The sequence below is a fragment of the Bidens hawaiensis genome, unplaced genomic scaffold (genome assembly GCF_021521415.1).
Source record: "Bidens hawaiensis isolate Kalapana, Puna unplaced genomic scaffold, B.hawaiensis_p1.1 tig00022097_1, whole genome shotgun sequence".
Taxonomy (NCBI): domain Eukaryota; kingdom Viridiplantae; phylum Streptophyta; class Magnoliopsida; order Asterales; family Asteraceae; genus Bidens; species Bidens hawaiensis.
Genome location: NW_027493423.1, coordinates 87304 through 108006, shown reverse-complemented (window position 1 = coordinate 108006; position 20703 = coordinate 87304). Strand labels below are relative to the sequence as shown.

At 37.6% G+C, this 20703-nt stretch overlaps 1 pseudogene; it reads left to right on the top strand.

The window, feature by feature from the left end:
- The first annotated feature begins 8590 nt into the window (after positions 1-8590).
- Positions 8591-8899, top strand: LOC143564627 (putative mitochondrial protein AtMg00820 pseudogene; annotated as a pseudogene).
- Positions 8900-20703: the final 11804 nt, after the last annotated feature.

The window sequence follows — 20703 nt, the reverse complement described above, 5'->3', positions numbered from 1 at the left end:
GTCAATTCTGAATTCTACTTCCCTATCAAGTGGGGCTCCTGGTATTTCCTCTGGAAATACATCCTTGAATTTAGATACAATTGGTACTTCTTCCATCTTTTTAGGTTCGGGTTCTTTGGTTACATAGGCCATGAATGCAAGGCATCCCTTACCTATGCAATGGCTTGCCTTAATCTTGGGATATGATTCCTACCTTTCCTCATTCGTTGTCTCCAGTTATACGAATGGTTTTGTTGTTAGACGTTCGGATATCAATAGCTTTATCGTTACATAGGATACGGGCTTGATTGAATGATAACCAATCCATACCTAAAACTACATCAAAACCTGCTAATGTCATAGGTAACAGTCGTACAGGAATGACGTGATTTGCTAAAGATATTGTGGCATTCTCTAACGCCTCGGTTATTCTACTTATACTTCTATCAGCGGTTTCTACTTCATAATGTTTATCTAGTTTAACTAAGGGCTCATTTAATAGACTACAAAATTTATAATCTATAAAGCTTTGGTTTGCACCCGAGTCAAATAATATTCTAGCATAAACATTATTGATAGGAAACGTACCGGTGATCACGTCCGGTATATCTGCTGCTTTCTGGGTGTCTAGCAGAAAGACACGAGCGTTTCCTTTCTTGGCCTCGGTCCTGGCACCGCTGCCACTTGCACCTACTACATTTTTCATCGGCTTTTTCTTTGGGCATTCTGTACTATAATGCCCTTTCTCGCCACACTCAAAACATACTCCGGTCTTCTTCCTACAATCTGCTTCCGAGTGTCCTGGTTTCTTGCAAAGTCCACATACAACAGTGTTAGTTGGTCGAAGACATCTGCCGAAATGTCTCCTTCCGCATGACTTGCAAATGGGGCGACTATACACAAATCCCCATTCTCTTTTCTTCTCCGTCTTCTTTATCTTTCCACCCACACTAGTCTTTCCATCATCCTTCTTTTTCTCATCTCGGTTCCTCAACATTCCGTTGTAACACCCCGTAACCGCAGCGGAAACGTACACGGGATGCAACAGACACATCTGATATCAACAGCATTGCTTATAAAGAAAATACCACTACATTAATTTATAATATATTACATTGTTGCGAGTTTCATTACTGTCTAGGTGTTACACACATATTTTACCGATAAGACATTAATAAATTCATTACAAAACAAAGAGCAGCAAGCTTCCAACAGGTAGCACAGATAGTTAAGCAAACATCAATCAATCCAACTTGGGCATACCTAGAAAACATGTAAAGAAAACGGGTCAACTACGAATAGTTGGTGAGTTTCACTAATTTGAATAAACACTGACAAATCATTTTAATAATCATTTATTAACAATATAATCATGCTGGGAACTATGTTACCCCAGAACATTTCCAATAACTTTCTGGGAACTATGTTACCCCAGAACAATAACAACCCCTGGGAACTATGTTACCCCAGAATAATAATAACCCCTGGGAACTATGTTACCCCAGAATAATAATAACCCCTGGGAACTATGTTACCCCAGAATAATAACAACCCCTGGGAACTATGTTACCCCAGAATAATAACAACCCCTGGGAACTATGTTACCCCAGAATAATAATAACCCCTGGGAACTATGTTACCCCAGAATAATAATAACCCCTGGGAACTATGTTACCCCAGAACAATAACACATTATAAACATTTTATATATTCTATGCATCAGCCCATATATATATAAATGTACAAGTATTTCCATACGATCGGTATGTACTTAAATACTTTAAATAAGACATGTTTTCCGCCCCGGGAAAATATAATTAAAACAATTCATTAAAAGGGGCTCGTGAAAACTCACCTTGTCGTGAGTTGGTGAGTAATATAAGGAACAGCTACGTGCCTGGATCTGTAATATAATATCTAGTCGTTACTATATAATTCCCATAACTTAAATACATATCAATCGGTACATCTGGGAACATTGTTAACCCAGTACTGTACTCGATTCGGGGACAATGTTAACCCCGTGACACTTCTAAGGACTCAGATTGACATTGCTTAGAGCTTGACAGTCAATTTAGTTAAGGTGATGAAATTATAGCTCGGTTTGACACCCCGTTTGGCCGTGGGGCCCGTTTCCGGTATTTCGGTGCCGGAAACGGTACAATCGGGTAAAATTACCCAAATCATCCGGATTATTTTCGGATGATTTATTTTTACTTAATTTACTTAGATTTATGAAATAGTCTATTTTTAGAGTTTTTCGTGTACCAGTCAGCTCGCTTATGCGAACTTTGCCGGTTTACACGTTTTAAGCTTTAACTAATTGTTTTTATGTTCATTTTAGCACAAATAATTACCCGTTTAGTCTCGGGTCTTGAAATTTTGCTCAAAACTTATTTTGACAGAAAGAACATTTTATAAAATTTTCCAGATTTATTTTCCTATATTTGCATTTATTTACTTATTCTTAAATCTCATTAAAACACTAAAAATATAAAAAAATACCAAAATACTTTAGGAAAATCCCAACTTTTTCTGGAATGATCCTTGTCATTCTCATAACTCTCTGGAATTTTTCCAGATTTATTTTCGTAAATTTACATATATTTATCTATTTTCAAATCTTATTAAAATACTAAATATATCAAAAATACCAAAACACTTTAGAAAAATACCAAATTTTTCTGGGATGTTCCTTGTCATTCTCATAACTCTCTGGAATTTTTCCAGATTTATTTTCGTAAATTTACATATATTTATCTATTTTCAAATCTTATTAAAATACTAAATATATCAAAAATACCAAAACACTTTAGAAAAATCCCAAGTTTTTCTGGGATGATCTTTATCATCCTCATAACTTTCTGGAATTTTCCCAGATTTATTTTCCTACATTTACATTTATTTATCTATTTTTAAATCTTGTTAAAACACTAAATATATCAAAAATACCAAAACACTTTAGAAAAATCCCAAATTTTTCTGGGATGATCTTTATCATCCTCATAACTTTCTGGAATTTTTCCAGAATTTAAAACTTATTTTTCAAGCCATTTTCACCCAAAACCGAGCTAGAAAGCCCTAGAACTCGTATCACCGAAAAGCCTACTTAGACTTTTCCAACTGAGCTAAAATTTTGTGGGTGACTTTTATATGTTATAAAAAGCTTATCTTAAATTTTCCGGAATTTTTCATCATGTTTTGCTATTTTTCACTATTTTTGGCCAAAACCGAGCATTAAATTCACCAAATATTCATCTTTTATCCAAAAATTACCAAAAATTCACAGATCTCATATTTTCATGTGTAGATCATCTCTGTGAAATTTCGTGACCCAACTCTAAGCACACGGAAATCTGTCCATTTTTCATAAACACCCGAAAACCGAACTATCTTGTGTTTTCTAGCTTTAGATCGCAAGGATCTCGGTTTCTAGCCTTTGCTAGCCGCTAGATACAACACTTTCAAGCACAACAACACCACACCAAGCAAACTATACCAACAATCAAGCCATTTCTTTCCTAGAGTCGGTTAAAACATCAAAACAACGATTTCAACCGTAAAAATTCGTTCTAAACACTTTTAACTAATTACTTGGATCAAGATCCTTTGTATAACTTGTATACATCCTTTGATCACACAAGAACCGGTTCCATCTCGGGTTTTCACCCATATTTCATTTGGAACCTTTTTGTTCTTGCAAAAACAACTCAAACTAAGTAATTAACACCAAAGATCATGTATTATAACATGTTTATACCTTTGTTCTTGATTAGAAATGATGGAAATGGATGGAGGATCAAGGGTTTGTGATGGGTGATGAAAAACTTGAGAGATGGAGAGAGTTTTGAGAGAGTTTGTGTGTGTTTTTGTGTAAAAAAAAAAAGAAAATGAAAGATAATATGATAATGGGGGGGTGGCCGGCCCTTTGTGGGTGTGTGTGGGGGCCCCACATCTCCAATATTGTCCACATATCTAGATTACGCAATCTGGATAATGTTGTGGATAATCTGGTTCAGTTCGTTTCTCGTTTAAACTCGTAATTCGGCTTAAAACGAGCCTAAAATGGTCGTTTTTCGGGTCAAAATAAAAATTTACATAAAACCGACTTAAAAACTTTAAAAACTTAAACCATGACATTAAAACATCATATTATTAATAATTACGCATCTTTTTCGGCTTGATTGATCGTCTCTTGCTTGGTTTGGTGTTAAAGGTTTCGTTTAGCGTACCGACGTACCATTAAATCGAAATCCTTTTTCTGTGCTATAATTCACCTATCCCGAAGCATTAATACTTCGTAAACATCACTAAACATTATATACTTCGTCTATAATGTAATTCCCGATTCGTTCGGGTTTCAATAACCGATCATTGGTTGATCGAAATTCCAATATGATTCACTATATAATTGAGTATGATTCATACTGTGAATCATATATACTCGTATAAACGTACTATAACTCATATAATCAATATTAAACGACACGTAAATAGTATATTCCGGCTAGGGTATACCTGAAGTTGCCGGAATCGTTACATCCGTCTATCAAATATCCAGCCAACTCCATGGCTGATTCTGTGGTAGATGGCATATGTGAACGAACATAATCACGGATTTCGATTGGTAAGCCGTAGATGTATCGTGTTACTTTGTTGATTTCTGGAGCGACTAGATGAGGCACAATTGCAATACTCAAGGAACTTGGTGTTATATTCCTTGAGATTTGTTCCTACAACCTTGTGATTCCACAGTTTGGTTTGAATCTGATCCATCTCGTTTATTGGGCAAAACTTCTTCAGTATCATTGTTTTTAATGTTTCCCAATCTAAGTTGTATAGATTCTCTCTACCTTTGATTCTGATCAGGGTATTCCACCATTCCAATGCCTCCCCCCTTGAACATCTGGGAGGTATATTGAACCTTTTCTCTCTCTGTGCACTTGCTGATTAGCACAATTGATTCCATTTCCTCCAACCATCGGAGGGTATGTATCACTCATTTATCCCCGTGAAACTCTTTGGGGTTATAGACTTTAAACACCTTGAAATCACAACCTTCATGTATTTTAAGTTTCTTTGTCTTTTCACGAATGTCGTTTTCAGCAGTCGAGCTTTCATCACTCGCTTCTTTCTTTTTCTCGGTTTCCTTTTTCTTTTCTTCTTTCTTTTCCGATTCCTTTTTGGATTCCTTCTTTGATTCTCTTTTCGAAGTAGCGGTTTCACTTCGACTTGCTCTTTTGTTAGATTGTGAGGCGGTTCTACTTGGATCATTTTTCAGAATTTCATAGATTGGATTTACGGCTTCCTTAATCAAATCGCGAATACCATGCTCATAATTTTGTGGTATATCTTGTATATTGTCCGCGATAGCTTTTTCCTGTAAAATTTCTTCAATTGTCTTTCCTTTATTGTTTACTTGAATTTCTGGATTACTGTTTGTTTTAGACATGTTGTTACATGAATAAAACAAAATTTAGGAAAAGACACACTTTATATTACATTATTTATCTTACAAGAAAAAGGATTACAACAACTACAACAGTATACAACAACGATTTCTAATCCTTAATCCATTTTGTAACAAGATTTTTCATCTTGTCACATTTCTTGGCAATCTTTCTCCCCATTCTCTTTTTGTCCACTTTCTCATTTCTCAGCTCGTCCATCACCGAATTTGGCGGGTTCGGATATCCCGTTGGTGCGGATGTGGCTGGAAAGAGATAAGCATTCTCTTGGGGATAGAGATGCGGGTTCGCAACATATGTGTGCATTTCTTCATCGGGAATATTAGTGGTGTAAAACTCCTCGATGAGATTTGCCTCCTCACGAATCTCCTTTGCTTGTTGTGAAATCGAAGGTCTTGATCCTAAATATGAAGGGAAGTAAGTATTTTCATTCTCTTCTTCCTCTTCGGATTCATAAGGGTTCTTGATTGATGTTGAGTTAAATCTCTTTTTGTATGGCATGCTAAGCCTCATTTTTGGTTTATGACTGGGTTCTGCAGATGCTGGTGGGGTCTCATATTGATAGTTCAATGGTGGTGATCCAAATTGTCATCTCCTTTGATCAGAGTGACAATTCATCCAGCTTGATGATTCCGATTCAGTTTTCTGCTTGATCTTCCTTTGCACTTCCTGTTCCTCGGAAGGATGGTAATTCGGAACCTCGAGTGGATAATACTGAGGATTGTTGTCGATGGTGTCGTCAGAAATCTCTATTGGCATTTGCTGACTCCCTGGGAGATACACGGGTTGGCTCCCATAGAGTAAGTTTGGAACGATTGGTTGATTGTGATTGAAAAAGCTAGTATAATAACTATTGCTACTCTCCATATCGGATGGTTCGTAGTTGATTGTCGGTTTTGATCGAATGGCTACTCGGTGTATACGACCAAAGTAGTTAATATAAGACATCTGCACTTTTAGTTAGATTAGGGATAGGAGGTTTACCAATCCTATCTTATCCCTACAAATAATAATGATAATAATGGTTAAAGCCTAGGTACTAATGTTTAATACCTAATTCGTTGAAACCGATGGCTCTGATACCAACCTGTCACACCCCGGCTTAGGGCCTAGGCGTGTGACTACAAGTTGGTACATGTTTTGTAAATATATCAGAGTTTATGGGTTAATTTTAGCGGAATACTTTAGGTTTAATATAATATTAATTTACATTGAAAATTTACTCGGGAATTAAATACCCGAGTATTAGTTTACAAAATATGTTTCATAATACAAGGATTTGTTTATCAAAAACGGAGCCATCTTGTCATGCGCTTCTATCTTCTTATAGACTCCAATCCTTGCTAATGCTAACCTGCAATGGGTTGGAAAAATACGTCAGCTATATGCTGGTGAATACGTATGACTCAATAAAACATTTTGAATGACGATTACAATACAAATGTAGTTTTCTTGACAATCTCAGTGGAAGTAATTCTGCTTCCGGTATATGTACCACTGCCCTACACACACAACGGTATTCCCCGAGCCAAACAACCCTGAACTGAGAACTGGCCATGACCGTTTAAACTCGCGGCTTCATTGCCTTTGATTGATTGATTGAGCTCTAACAGTTATGTTTGGATCCATACACATGCGTATTCGGTCTGAGTTGATATTATTCTCTACTTTGTATTATAACGTTTTGGAGAATTCATTATCTCATGTAGACATTGATTGACTCGTTAAGACAAACACCCGTTCGTCTCATTGAGTACAAATATGTTTTGACTGATTGAAAAGGTTAACGTATTCATCTGTACCGTCGGTGTTGAAAACCCTTGACTGATTGATTGATTGATTGATTGTGAATGATTTTAACCTATACATAAATAGGTTTGTATGAATGATTTGAATGATGATTAAGCTATTATTGTAAGATTAACCTTGAAATCGTTTATCTTTAATTGTGAATGAAAACCCTTGGTTTTATGTGACGTTTGATATAGCATGCTTTGGCCTAATAGGTTCAACACGTTGGTAAGTTTCTCCAGGTAAGTAAACGGGTCCCTCGGTTGGTTGGGATTTATACGAATTACTTTTCCTTAGGCAAGAAACTTACTACTAGTGATATCCCCCTTCCAGTTACTACATGCCCGTCAAAATATCTTTTATTAAATCATTACTTCATCATGAAGTAACGCTTTTGAAAACATGATTGTGAATGATTTGTAAAATACGATCAAGGTTAAAGGCCATAGCCTCGATTGATAGTCTAAGCTATAATTCAAATAACTTAAACGTAAACCCTACCTTAAAGCGAACACTTAGATTGATAATAAGAAAAAGGCAGAATCTTTGATCTACTCGCTTAAGTGATGCTACTTGATTATAACTTCGTTTCTTGCACGAAATACGAGAAAACAGCACGTCGGCTTGTTACGGCAACGGGGTACGCTTCCTAAGGCTATGTGTGTGTAAAGAAAGGTGTTTTTGGGATGAATGAAGCTTATGCCCGCCACCCCCCCCCCCCCCTTTTATAGCCGAAATTGGACCCCATCGCGGTACGCGATAGGGTATTGGTGACCCATTGCGTATCGTGATGCCGCACTTTTACACCGCCTTATGCGGCGGTGACACGTGGCCTGTCACATTGCGCCACGTGTTGACACGGTGTTGGACACGTGTCCGGTGACTCACCAAGCCCATCGCGCTACGCGATGGGTTGACTGTTACCCCGTCGCGTATCGCGATGGGAGCAAATTTTCAGAATTTGCACTTTTGGTCCTTGTACTTTCTAGGTTAGTATTTTTAAGTCTAAACTAAAGAGGGTAAAGAACGCGGTGTTACACTGTTGGTAAGTGAAGTGCAGGTACAGAACAATCAGAATGAAAATTCCCAGTTTGAGCATGGTGAAAGTTATGGTACTGTATCAATTTCTGATACAACTCCTAACCAGTCTGAACAACACCAGGTTGGTTTGGAACAACCTATTCTAAGAAGGTCTGGTAGGGTTTCAACTTTACCTCCAAGGCTGCATGATTTTGTGCTATATGAGAACATAAGATATGGAGCTGAGAGACAGGAAGAAAATAACACTGTTGAGTTGTTATTAGCCTTTCTCTTTCACAGAAGCTTGTAAAGAAAAGGTATGGAGGGAAGCCATGGAGGAAGAGTTGCAAGATATTGAAAGAAATAAAACATGGGCTTTAACAGTAAAACCTATAAACTGTAAACCCATTGGTTTGAAGTGGGTATATAAATTGAAAGAGGATGCTAGTGGTAAAATTGTCAAACACAAGGCTAAACTAGTTGCCAAGGGTTATGTGCAACAAATTGGGGTAGATTTCGATGAAGCATTTGCCCCTGTAGCTAGAATTGAAACAATAAGGTTGTTATTAGCATTATCAGCCAAGAAGAATTGGAAGATTTACCACATGGATGTAAAAGCAGCCTTTCTGTATGGAGATTAAAGGAAGATGTGTTTGTAAAACAACCAGAGGGGTATGAAAGGAAAGGTGAAGAACAGAAGGTCTATAAGTTGTCAAAGGCTTTATATGGCCTTAGAAAAGCCCCTAGAGCATGAAACCTGAAACTGAATAAAGTATTACAAGACTTGGGTTTTAAAAGGTGCCCACATGAGCAAGTTGTCTATGTGAAGACAACAAAAAAGACTTGTGATTGTTGGAGTATATGTTGATGATTTGCTGGTAACTGGAAGTTGTGAGGAAGAGGTAAAAAGGTTCAAGCAACAAATGAGTTCACAATTTGAAATGACAGATCTAGGCTTGTTGTGCTATTATTTGGGAATAGAAATGAATCAGAACCAAGAAGGTATTTACATTAAACAAACTGCTTATGCAACTAAGTTGATGCAATTAGCAGGGCTTGAAAATTGTAATATGACCAAAGTACCCATGGAGCCTGGGTTGAAATTATACAAAGAAAAGGGAGGTGACCTGGTTAATCCAACTGTTTATAGAAAGTTGGTTGGTTCCTTGAGATATTTGACCCAAACAAGGCCAGATTTGAGTTTTGCAGCGGGGTGTGTCAGCAGATTTATGCAAGATCCAAGAGAAGATCATCTCAAAGCGGTGAAGCATCTTTTGAGATATGTATGTGGAACATTACACTATGGTATTAAGTTTGATAAAAGTGAACTTAGTGATCTCAATGGGTACAGTGATAGTAATCACTTAACTGACAATGATGATGGTAGAAGTACTTCGGGAAATGTTTTCTACTATAACGGTTCACCTGTTTCATGGTCTTCACAAAAGCAAAAGTCGGTTGCTTTGTCAAGCTGTGAAGCTGAATTCATGGCTGCTACTGCAGCAACCTGTCAAGCAATATGGCTACAAGGTTTGTTGCATGAAATAGTTGGTGGAAAGAAAGATCATGTTACTATTCTGGTGGATAACAAATCAGCCATAGCTCTCATGAAAAATCATGTTTTTCATGGGAGAAGTAAACATATAAACACAAGGTATCACTACATTAGGGAATGTATTGAGAATAGTCGAATTGTTGTTGACTTTGTAAGTGGAAGTTTGCAAAAGGCAGATGTTCTAACTAACGCATTGCCTAAACTGAAATTTGAAGAAATGAGGCAGTTGCTAGGTGTTAAAGATCTGCAATATATAGTTTGGAATTAAGGGGGAGAATGTTAGAAGTTCAAGGATCATTTTGTATTAACTCCAAACTTGAGGGTGTATAGCGTAAATAGTTTGTTAATCGTTAGCTAGGGTTTGTATAAAGCTCTAGATTTGGGGATTTCTTGTAATTCAATTTCTGTAACCAATTCAACAGTTCTTAATAGAAATCTTTTCCTTCTTGATCAATTCTTTTGTTCTAGATACCTAACTTCTACATTGTAACAAATTCACTCGCTTATTTTTGCAAGTTTTAATATAACTAGTAACTACCAAACTTGTGCCTTATAGCGGACATCAAACAAAACAGAAAACTCAAAAAAATGTAACATGTTCGATAAATTAGTTTTTTATTGAAGTAAAGAAAATTAAGTTAAATGATAAAAATAACTTCATGTATTATAAAATTAAATATGTACGAGTATCTATACCTGTGGCCCGTGGGTTGCCGCAAGTGACAGGCACGGGCAAATTTACATGATGTATAAAAAACATCTTTTTTCACGCTTTAACTCAATGCAATTCGCACACTGCATTGAGTAAGAAAAAAAACTAAATAGAAATAGCAAGGGGTCATTGAAAATTTGAATTAAATCACAAAAGTGACCATGATTAAAGTACTTGTAAAGTGATATATGGATGATGTGTACATCAGTGGCGGATCTAGACGATAATTTCAAGGGTAGCGTAAACAAAATTAACCGTACTTTAAGATTTGTTTTTTTTACCGGTTTCGTGTTTACCGGTGTCTATTTACGTGTTTTGTGAGTAGCGGAGCCCAATATAGGGTTTCGCATGTACATGTGTCTGGTTAGACGTGTGGCGTGTCCTAGGCCCGACTACTTGAAATAAGCGTACCGACGTCCGATTAACCCGTTTGCAATAGCAGATCAAAACAAGTTGGTTTATAATGGGTCGCCCCAAAATAACTCAAACTTGTTTGCTTATTGATGTTGTAAAATTATTCAAACTTATTAATATATTAATACAATAATTTTATTGATATATTTTCATCATATCAAACGCATATTGTTAATGAGTAGTTTTAGTGTTTACTCAACAAATATATTACAAAACACAATATTTAATTATATAAGAAATAAAAGACAATTGTAAACCAAATATAATAAATAAAAAAAATCCAAATATGTTAACTAATCTAACAACAAAACGTATCATTTAAACATATTAAGTTTATCTCAATTTAATTAGAATATTTGATTAACAAGTAATGTGAAATGTTTAACTATAAGGTGATTTAAAATTCAAATCAAACAAAATAGTATTATTTGTAACTTTGTTGAACTAAAAGGGTTAATAATAAATTTGCTTATAACTTATTTTTACTTTTTATAAAATCCACGTTCCTATTCCATCTTCTCCACTCATCTTTCTATCTTTTCCAAGATATCATCCTCCATAGATTCCAAGTAAGTTGCAGGTTTTTGTTAACTTTGAAAGGTATCGTTGAAAGGTTTTAAAACCTTTTTAAGGGTAACATAATATAATTTCAGGGGTAACATAATACATAAAACGTAAAAAATAATTAAAAATTTTCACTTCGTCGGAAAAGTTGAGGGGTAGCCGGGTGCTACCCCTCCCTCTCAAATAGATCCGCCCCTGGTGTACATTATGATTCTCCATGGTGAATAAAATAACACATTAACCCGAAGCATCAAAAAAAATATCAAAAAGTTTGGTGATATATCGGGCGTGTGAACCATCTATGTCAGTACAAACTCTTTCGGCCTTTTAAAACATGACAGAGAGACAACTCTTTTGTAACATCCCAAAATTTAATAATAATATTTTATATATTATTTCGTATAGTAGACAAAGTTTACTTAAGTGGTTAAAGAAATAATAAAATAACAAAGATGGTTTAAGTAGACTAATTAGATGAAATTAATTATGGACCAAGAAGGAAAGATGAGCTTTAGGTCCATAGGGTTAAGAGAGTATAAATACCTCTTAAAACCCTAATCCTTTCCATTTTCATACATCTCCACACCATAGCCTACACTATCAAAACACACACTTAACCCAATTCCCGTTTTTGAGAAAACCACCCACAAAGACACAAAAATTCCCGGAGATCTAGCCGTCGGATCAGTCTCAAATTTTAACCGAGTATTCCTGACATATAAACGAAGTTTTCCACTAAAACGATCTTAGATCAGAGGTTGGGAAGTCCGATTTTTATCAGTAAAACCACAGCAGCTCAAAAGTGAAGATTCCGGCGACTGTTCAGCTGTTCCGACGACTGTAGCGGCTGTTTCCGGCGAAGGTGAGCTGATGGGTTTGTAGATCGGGACGAGACGGTTCCGTGGCCGCTTGAATCACTCAAATCGGAGTTCGTTTGATATGGTTTTGAGCATCTCGAGTGATTTCATACAAAAACCTCAAAGGTACGTTTTTGTTAAAAAGGTTTACTTTTCATGAATGGATTTACATGAAAATTGGTAGGATGATAGATCGGGTCTAGACAAATCGTAAAGTTGCAAACTTGAAGATTAAAATGGACTTAACGAACTCATGGTTATGAACGGCTCGTTTGAATAAACCCTAGATCTAGTTTTGAACGTTTTAGCCATAAAGATTCAAGCTTTATGCTAGAAAAGGGTTGAGTCTTGATGATGGGTTGATAACGAATGTAAAACGGTGGTGAAACAAGCGAGATCTCGCTTTTCCGGCGAGATCCCGTTATTTCGGCAATGGCGGCGCCGGAAAGGCGGCGCCGGAGAATGTGGTACAAGGTTTAGAACTTGTCAGGGAATGTTCTAACCTAACCCTAGTTCGTTAGCGGGAACGTAACGAACCAACCTTTGTTCGTTAACGGAGACATAACGAATTAGCAAGTAATTCTTTATGACCTTTCGTTAAGCAGATATAACAAACTAGAGGCAATTTGTTAAATTGATTCGTTAATAGAAGCTTAACGAACTAATCTCAATTCGTTATGTTAATTCGTTAAGGAATGAGTGACGAACTAAACGCAGTTCGTTAAGTAGTTCGTTAAGGGAGAATTGACGAATAAACCCCCAGTTCGTTAAGGGTTCAGTTCGTTAAAGACCAGTTCGTTATAAGGTCCAATTCGTGCAAGGACCAGTTCGTTATAATAGTTAGTTCGTTATAATGAATGAGTTCATTCGTTAAGAACCCCATTCTTTAAGGGCTGGATAACGAACTTGTAGATTGGCAGAATTACAGAAGTGGTCCCTGGACTTAGAAAAGAATGATATAAATACATAATAGCCCTTGGACTTTGATAAATGGTGAAAGATACCTTTATAGGTTAGCAAGTAACGATTAACTAACCGGGTAAAGATTCAATGAAGTAAAAACGGCATAGACGCTTAAGCCTAATTAAGTAGCAATGAGAATGACTAGAGCGGTATTTAGTATTGCATTTTATTAAACAGTTAGCCGCCCACGGCTCAAGAAAAGGATAACCATCAACAGAAGAGTTAACCGAGTTCAGGTGAGTTTCTAGCCCCATTTCCTTGTTATGTTTTCGGGGCTGTGTGCATACTCGATGTGAAGTGTGAATACACTTACCTTAAGTGGTAAGTGTATGCTATAGATGTTATACGAGGTAGCTATTATATAATGTTTGTCAATGCGTGAACGATCTTCGGATATTGCACGTATCGCCAAGGATAGTGATTGCCAAGTGGTTGTTAGTGTGTACGAATGCTATGATGTGACTTGCTTATTATGTAATGATATGAAGTGTGTTGTAGACAACTAGAGGTAGAGTGTGTTAGAAGTGGCAAGAGTCTAGTAAGAGTGTTTGTGGCATGACGATAGTACGTGGTAGGGTAAGCCTATACGTGACTTCGTTATCAAAGTGGTAAAGTGGCATAACGTTATACATTATTAAAGTGGCATAACGTCATTTGTTATTAAGTAACTAAGTGGTAGGGGTAAATAAGAGGTTAAGTGGTAAGGTGAGCAGGTCAAATAGTGGGCTACGTGTCTTCGGATACGTATATAATATATGTAGTGGTTGTATGATAAGTTGCTTGATTAACTAGAATTCACTCAGCGTAGCTGACTTTTAGTATGCACGCAAGTGATCTAACCAAAGAGCTAGCATAAGGATGGCACATGGAATGGATTGAACGGCTGGCATCTGAAGATAGAAGAAAAAATGCTTTAAATATAATGTTTTGTGTTATGGTATCAAAGAAAAGATTTAATGTTTTGTAACGAAATGATTGATGTTTTATATTCCGCGAAAAGTTTTAATAAACTCTGATTTGTAGAATTGTGTTTATGAGTAAATCCGACGCTAAAGTGAAGCACCGGGAACGGAGCCTTACATCTTTTTAGCGAGGCTTGAAATTTGTTTTAAAAGGTTCGTGTTGAACATAAAACCCAGCCACTGGCTCAACTATTTTGTTTATTCGTTCTTGGAGCAAAGAATTATTCAAGAGGACCCTTTGTTGAAATCTTTGGTTTAATCTTTTTGTGTTTGTGTAATGTATTATCTACATTTCTTGTGATTTATTTGTACACGATATTCTACTATATTTAGTTATTTACTATTCGAATAAAGAAGTATATTTATTATTGTAATTTCAGAAAACCATTCAGTCTCATTACATTTATCATTTAAAACTTCGTTTAATTCATTATTAAACCATTGCTTTTATTTCACATGTCAAAAGAAATTAAGACTTACTTTCTCATTAAAGTATACATCAAACATAAGTATCAATCTGATGATCATCAATCAACCCATCACACACTAGAACACGAAACTATGATTCATTTATAATTGAAACGATTTACGGTTTGATGACAAAGTTGTCTAAACAAGTCAATTTGCTTGTAATCTACTTGAGAACGTTTCGTTAATGCTTGAGCTCTATTAAACTAAGGAGCTAGCTCGAATTTAGACGCATTCGAGTTTGGCTTAGTTCGGTTACACTCTTGTGCATATTACCTTAAATATATGTGGAAGAATTTTGGTTTTCATGACTATTTTATAGTACCTTAGATTAAGTGTTGTGGAAGAATATTAGTTAATGAAAAGTGCCTCCATGTCACTACCACGTGTGCGAAGAGCATTAACTAACCAACTTAAAAAACAAGGGTTATGAAGGAGGGTTAGTTAACCAATGTATTAAAAAAATAGAGGGCGGTTGGTTGAAATGCATGTGGATCCTACTTTTTTGTGCCCTCTTGGGCGTGAATGGAATGGCGAGAGGAGGAGTAAGAGCATTTATATTTTTTACGTTGTCTCTAAACCAAAAATACACTAAAAATCATTACATTTTTTCTGTCATTTTCAATTAAATAATATTTTCTATACGTTTATGATTGTATTTTCTTTTTCTTTTCACCCTCAACCACTTTTAATTTATATTAAAAAATGAACAATAACTTTTTAAATATATAAAAATATCACTACATTTTATTTCTCTTCCACTCATAACACACTAAAACACCCCTACATTATTAAAACCCGTTTCACAAAAAAATAAGGGATATGATGTGGATACCCTAAGAGTGACGCCTAGTTGGTGTAATGGTTCGAGAGCCAATATTGTGTTAAGGTGGCAGGTGGATGACGCCTCCTACCACCTACACTCCTACAGTACACTCACTCTTATCGCATTAATTAATCAAAGCTAAAGGTGCAGTGAATGTATAATTATAGTGTGATAACATGTTATATATGTTATTATGTATCTTTTAAATAAAGATGTGAATATACATGTGAAAGCTAAAGGTACAATGGTCAATGGATATATAACACCCAGTTTTATGGCATTAAACGAAGTGTACGTTAACGATCGTTATGTTACCATTGAGATGTTAAGATAAAACACCTCATGATATTTATGACGGGGTCAACATCGAGTACGCAAAACTAGTATACACCATTTTCATCAAACAGTAAATAAGTTGGATATTAATGTTGTAACAAACTCATGTCACCTATTTACGTTGGTATAACTTCTTTGTACAATTTTGAAAAGACGGTTTAATACAAAATTTAATTTTAAGTATGGAACTATGAACTTGAGAACCATGTACACATACTGTTTTAATTAACTAAGATACATAGGACTGTAAAATCATCACTTTCCATATTTTTTTTTCGAAATGTAACTTTTACAAACAACCAAGCTCTCTTCACAAGTCGGAGAGGAGCCCCAACAACATGCATTTATAAAAACATGAATTTACACCACTTCGTCAACAACAGAGTGGGATCAGAGCCGGCCATAAGGGGTGGTAGGGTAGTCGACGGCCACAGGCCCGGCACCCCGTTACTTTGAGATTTCTTAGTAGTCACCTCCACACCCCCCGAAAAACCATTGCAGGTCTCAAGCAACCGGAGAAGAAGATCAAGACGTGGTTCGTTCATCTCGAAAATCCGTGGAAACATCGTCATGGATCAGGTCAGATTCATTTCATGCTTCGACATTGGCGCCATCCGTGGGACGGCAACGAACTGCCCTTCGATCTCCCTCTCGGTTGTCAGATCTCTCCCAGGAAAAACCCAGATCTGGAAGTTTACAGAAAAAGGCTTCAAGGCTTGTTCTATTAAAGCTCAAAAAGATCCATAGATCTAAAGGAGGCTTCCAGATCTGTGCAAAAAGAAACTGCCTGATTCGAATGATCAAGTCTCCGGATCTGTGATGGTTTTAAATCTGCTCCGAGCTTCAGATCTATCTAGATCTGATTTACAGATCTAGATCTAGATTACAGACCTGGATTTTAGGTTTAAAATTGCAGATCTAACTCTTAAATTGCAGATCCAAAAATTACCAGACTTCCGCCGCCATGTACGCGCGCCCGCGGATTCTCACTCCGCAGCCATGCATGTGCCGCCGCGGGAACCACCATGTGGGTTTCGCGCAAAAGACCTCCACCATGTGGGTTTTGCGCAGAAGACTGCCACCACGCATGCTCGCCAGCGGGTCACCATTCCGCCGACATGCGTGAGCGCCCTTGGAAACCACCGCGGAAACCACCATGTGGGTTTTGCGCAAGAGACCTCCGCCACGCATGCGCGCTCGCGAGTCACCACTCCATCGCCGTGCATGCGCGCATCAGGCCACGCGCCAAACTTAAAGGTTGGGAATCCTCATAATATCCCATATGGCTACGCGCCATACTTAAAGGTCGGGAATCCTCATAAAATCCCATATGGCTACGCGCCATACTTAAAGGTCGGGAATCCTCATAATATCCCATATGGCTACGCGCCATACTTAAAGGTCGGGAATCCTCATAATATCCCATATGGCTACGCGCCATACTTAAAGGTCGGGAATCCTCATAATATCCCATATGGCTACGCGCCATACTTAAAGGTCGGGAATCCTCATAATATCCCATATGGCTACGCGCCATACTTAAAGGTCGGGAATCCTCATAATATCCCATATGGCTACGCGCCATACTTAAAGGTCGGGAATCCTCATAATATCCCATATGGCTACGCGCCATACTTAAAGGTTGGGAATCCTCATAATATCCCATATGGCTACGCGCCATACTTAAGGTTGGGAATCCTCATAAACCCATCACGCCACGCGCCATACTTAAGGTTGGGAATCCTCATAAACCCATCAGGCCACGCGCCAAACTTAAAGGTTGGGAATCCTCATAAACCCATCAGGCCAAACGCCAAACTTAAAGGTTGAAAATCCTCATAAACCCATACGGCTTCGCGCCGAATACAAGACCGAACGCGGCTCCGCTCCGTTCAACATGCACACCACCATGATGCTTGAGCGCAGTCGCATATCACATGCTCATGCACCACATATGCTCACGCATCACATAAGCTCACGCATATTACATATGCTTACGCATCACATGCTCACACATATCATACAGTCTACGCGCACGCGCATGCAACATCTGCGCGTGGCGCGGGACATAAAGTTTACGCGCACGCGCATGCAACATCTGCGCGTGGCGCATAGCACAAAGCCAGAGCCTATGCGCACGCGCATGCAACATCTGCGCGTGGCGCATAGCACAAAGCCAGAGCCTATGCGCACGCGCATGCAACATCTGCGTGTGGCGCATAGCACAAAGCCAGAGCATATGCGCAAGCGACATAACAAATGAGTAGTCTAATCCCAAATCAGGATAAGGACAACCTCATTTAGCAGCAATGAATTAGGGGACTGTCGTGGTATACCTCTACCACGTTATCGCAATAGAAGACATCCGGATCTTAGAGCGGGAGCCTAATAATATCCCACATGGCCACACGCCAGCTTTATTATTATTATAGCTCGTAAGCCGCAACTCGCGCAAGCTTCATTATTATTATAGCTCGTAAGCCGCAACTCGCGCAAGCTTCATTATTATTATAGCTCATAAGTCGCCTCGCGCGCAAGCTTTTATTATTCTTATAGCTCGTAAGTCGCCTCACGCGCAAGCTTTATTATTCTTATAGCTCATAAGTCGCCTCGCGCGCAAGCTTTATTATTCTTATAGCTCGTAAGTCGCCTCACGCGCGAGCTTTATTATTCTTATAGATCCGTAAGTCGCCTCGCGCGCAGGCTTTATTATTCTCAGATCCGTAAGTCGCCTCGCGCGCAGGCTTTATTATTCTCATAACTCGTAAGCTGCCTCGCGCGCAAGTTATGTTACATTATTATCGAGATGCGCGCTCCGTCTTTTATCAGGCCTCGCGCCACTATGATGCGTGCTATATCTTATTTATGCCAGGGCACCATCATTATCATAAGGACCGCAACATGTCACCATCATGAAGAAAACCTCCCAAAACTCAAAGGCAATAAAGACAAGGCCGAAGGAAAGGGAAAAAACCACCCCATGGCCTAACACACCTCATAAAGTCCAGCGCTCCACCTAGAAGCTTGCGCGCCCAGGAGCAACGCTGGACTTGGGGGGCTTGTAGGGGTATGGTACTAAACCCGGTTTTACGACCCTAATTTTATTATGTTTGGCTTATTTTATTATATGGACTAATACAATATTATTGGGCTGAGGGGGTTTTGTGGAGGTAACCCTAACTGGGCTAGGCCCATTAGGGTACCATGATGGTGACCATGAGGCTCTCTATATAAGGAGGTCTCCACCTCCTTATTCAGTGGTCATGCTCAATAAGAGCCACCACCACTTTTTTGTGTCTGTAAACAAGAGATCTTTAAGATTTCTTAGCAGTCGCCTCCACACCCCCGAAAAACCATTGCAGGTCTCAAGTAACCGGAGAAGAAGATCAAGACGTGGTTCGTTCATCTCGAAAATCCGTAGAAACATCGTCATGGATCAGGTCAGATTCATTTCGTGTTTCGACAGTATAACTTCTTTGTACAATTTTGAAAAGACGGTTTAATACAAAATTTAATTTTAAGTATGGAACTATGAACTTGAGAACCATGTACACACACTGTTTTAATTAACCAAGATACATAGGACTGTAAAATCATTACTTTCCATATTTTTTTTTCGAAATGTAACTTTTACAAACAACCAAGCTCTCTTCACAAGTCGGAGAGGAGCCCCAACAACATGCATTTATAAAAACATGAATTTACACCACTTCGTCAACAACAGAGTGGGATCAGAGCCGGCCATAAGGGGTGGTAGGGTAGTCGACGGCCACAGGCCCGGCACCCCGTTAGACCCGATTTTTTTTTAAATTATATGTATTTTTATGAAAAAAATATATGTATAATCAATGTTTTAACACAATTACATAACCACTAACTTGGTCTAGTGGCAAAGAGGTATGACATCTAACCAAAAGTTTGTGGGTTCTAGTTTTATTTGAGACATTTTGAGTTTATTTTTATACAAAAGATTTTTGCACAACTCAAATCATAACCAACTAAGCCCATTTAAAATTAAATTGTTTAAACCTAACAAAATGTTTCTTTTGCTTAAGGCCCAAAATTTTTTTTGCCTTTGACCCAAAAAAAATTCGCCTTCTCGGAGCCGGCCCTGAGTGTGACTTACATTTAAACTTAAGTTTGAATAATAAAAAATCGAGGGATCCAATATCTCTCCGTATATCTTCTACCTTCACCTCCTTTCCTTCAAGCAACCTTCCGTTACTAGCCTTCCAGATTCTCCAACAAGTTATAATCACGATGTGAAAACATTATTCTCGAACTCTCCCTAATCCGTACCAGAATACTAGTTACGCGGTTTTCATAATACTTACTTATATTGTTTATAAATTATAATAAGAAACTCTCATTGATAACCAACGAACGTGTATAATCTTTGTTGACTTTGCCATAGGGATAGAGATACATATCGCTATCCCTATCCACAAATAAGTCGTTGCTTCAAATAAATTATAATTTACCTTATCCCACTTTCGTTACACCCTATTAGTAATTTTATAAAGGACGAAAATTTACTCGCTAGATTTGTTTGTTTGTTTATAAATATAAAGTTATCACTAAATAGAATATATGAGTCAATGTGCCCATCAAAGATAACCATTACACATCCAATATTTAAGTAACATCTTGGATCGGTAAACATTGGATTGATTAAAATTAGTTGATTAAAAGTATCGGGTTAAAGTCCAAGTTATCTACGTGGTTGCTTATTTGTTTCAAACAATATTGATTTTTCGTTTTAAGTATTTGTAGACGTTTATTTGTTAC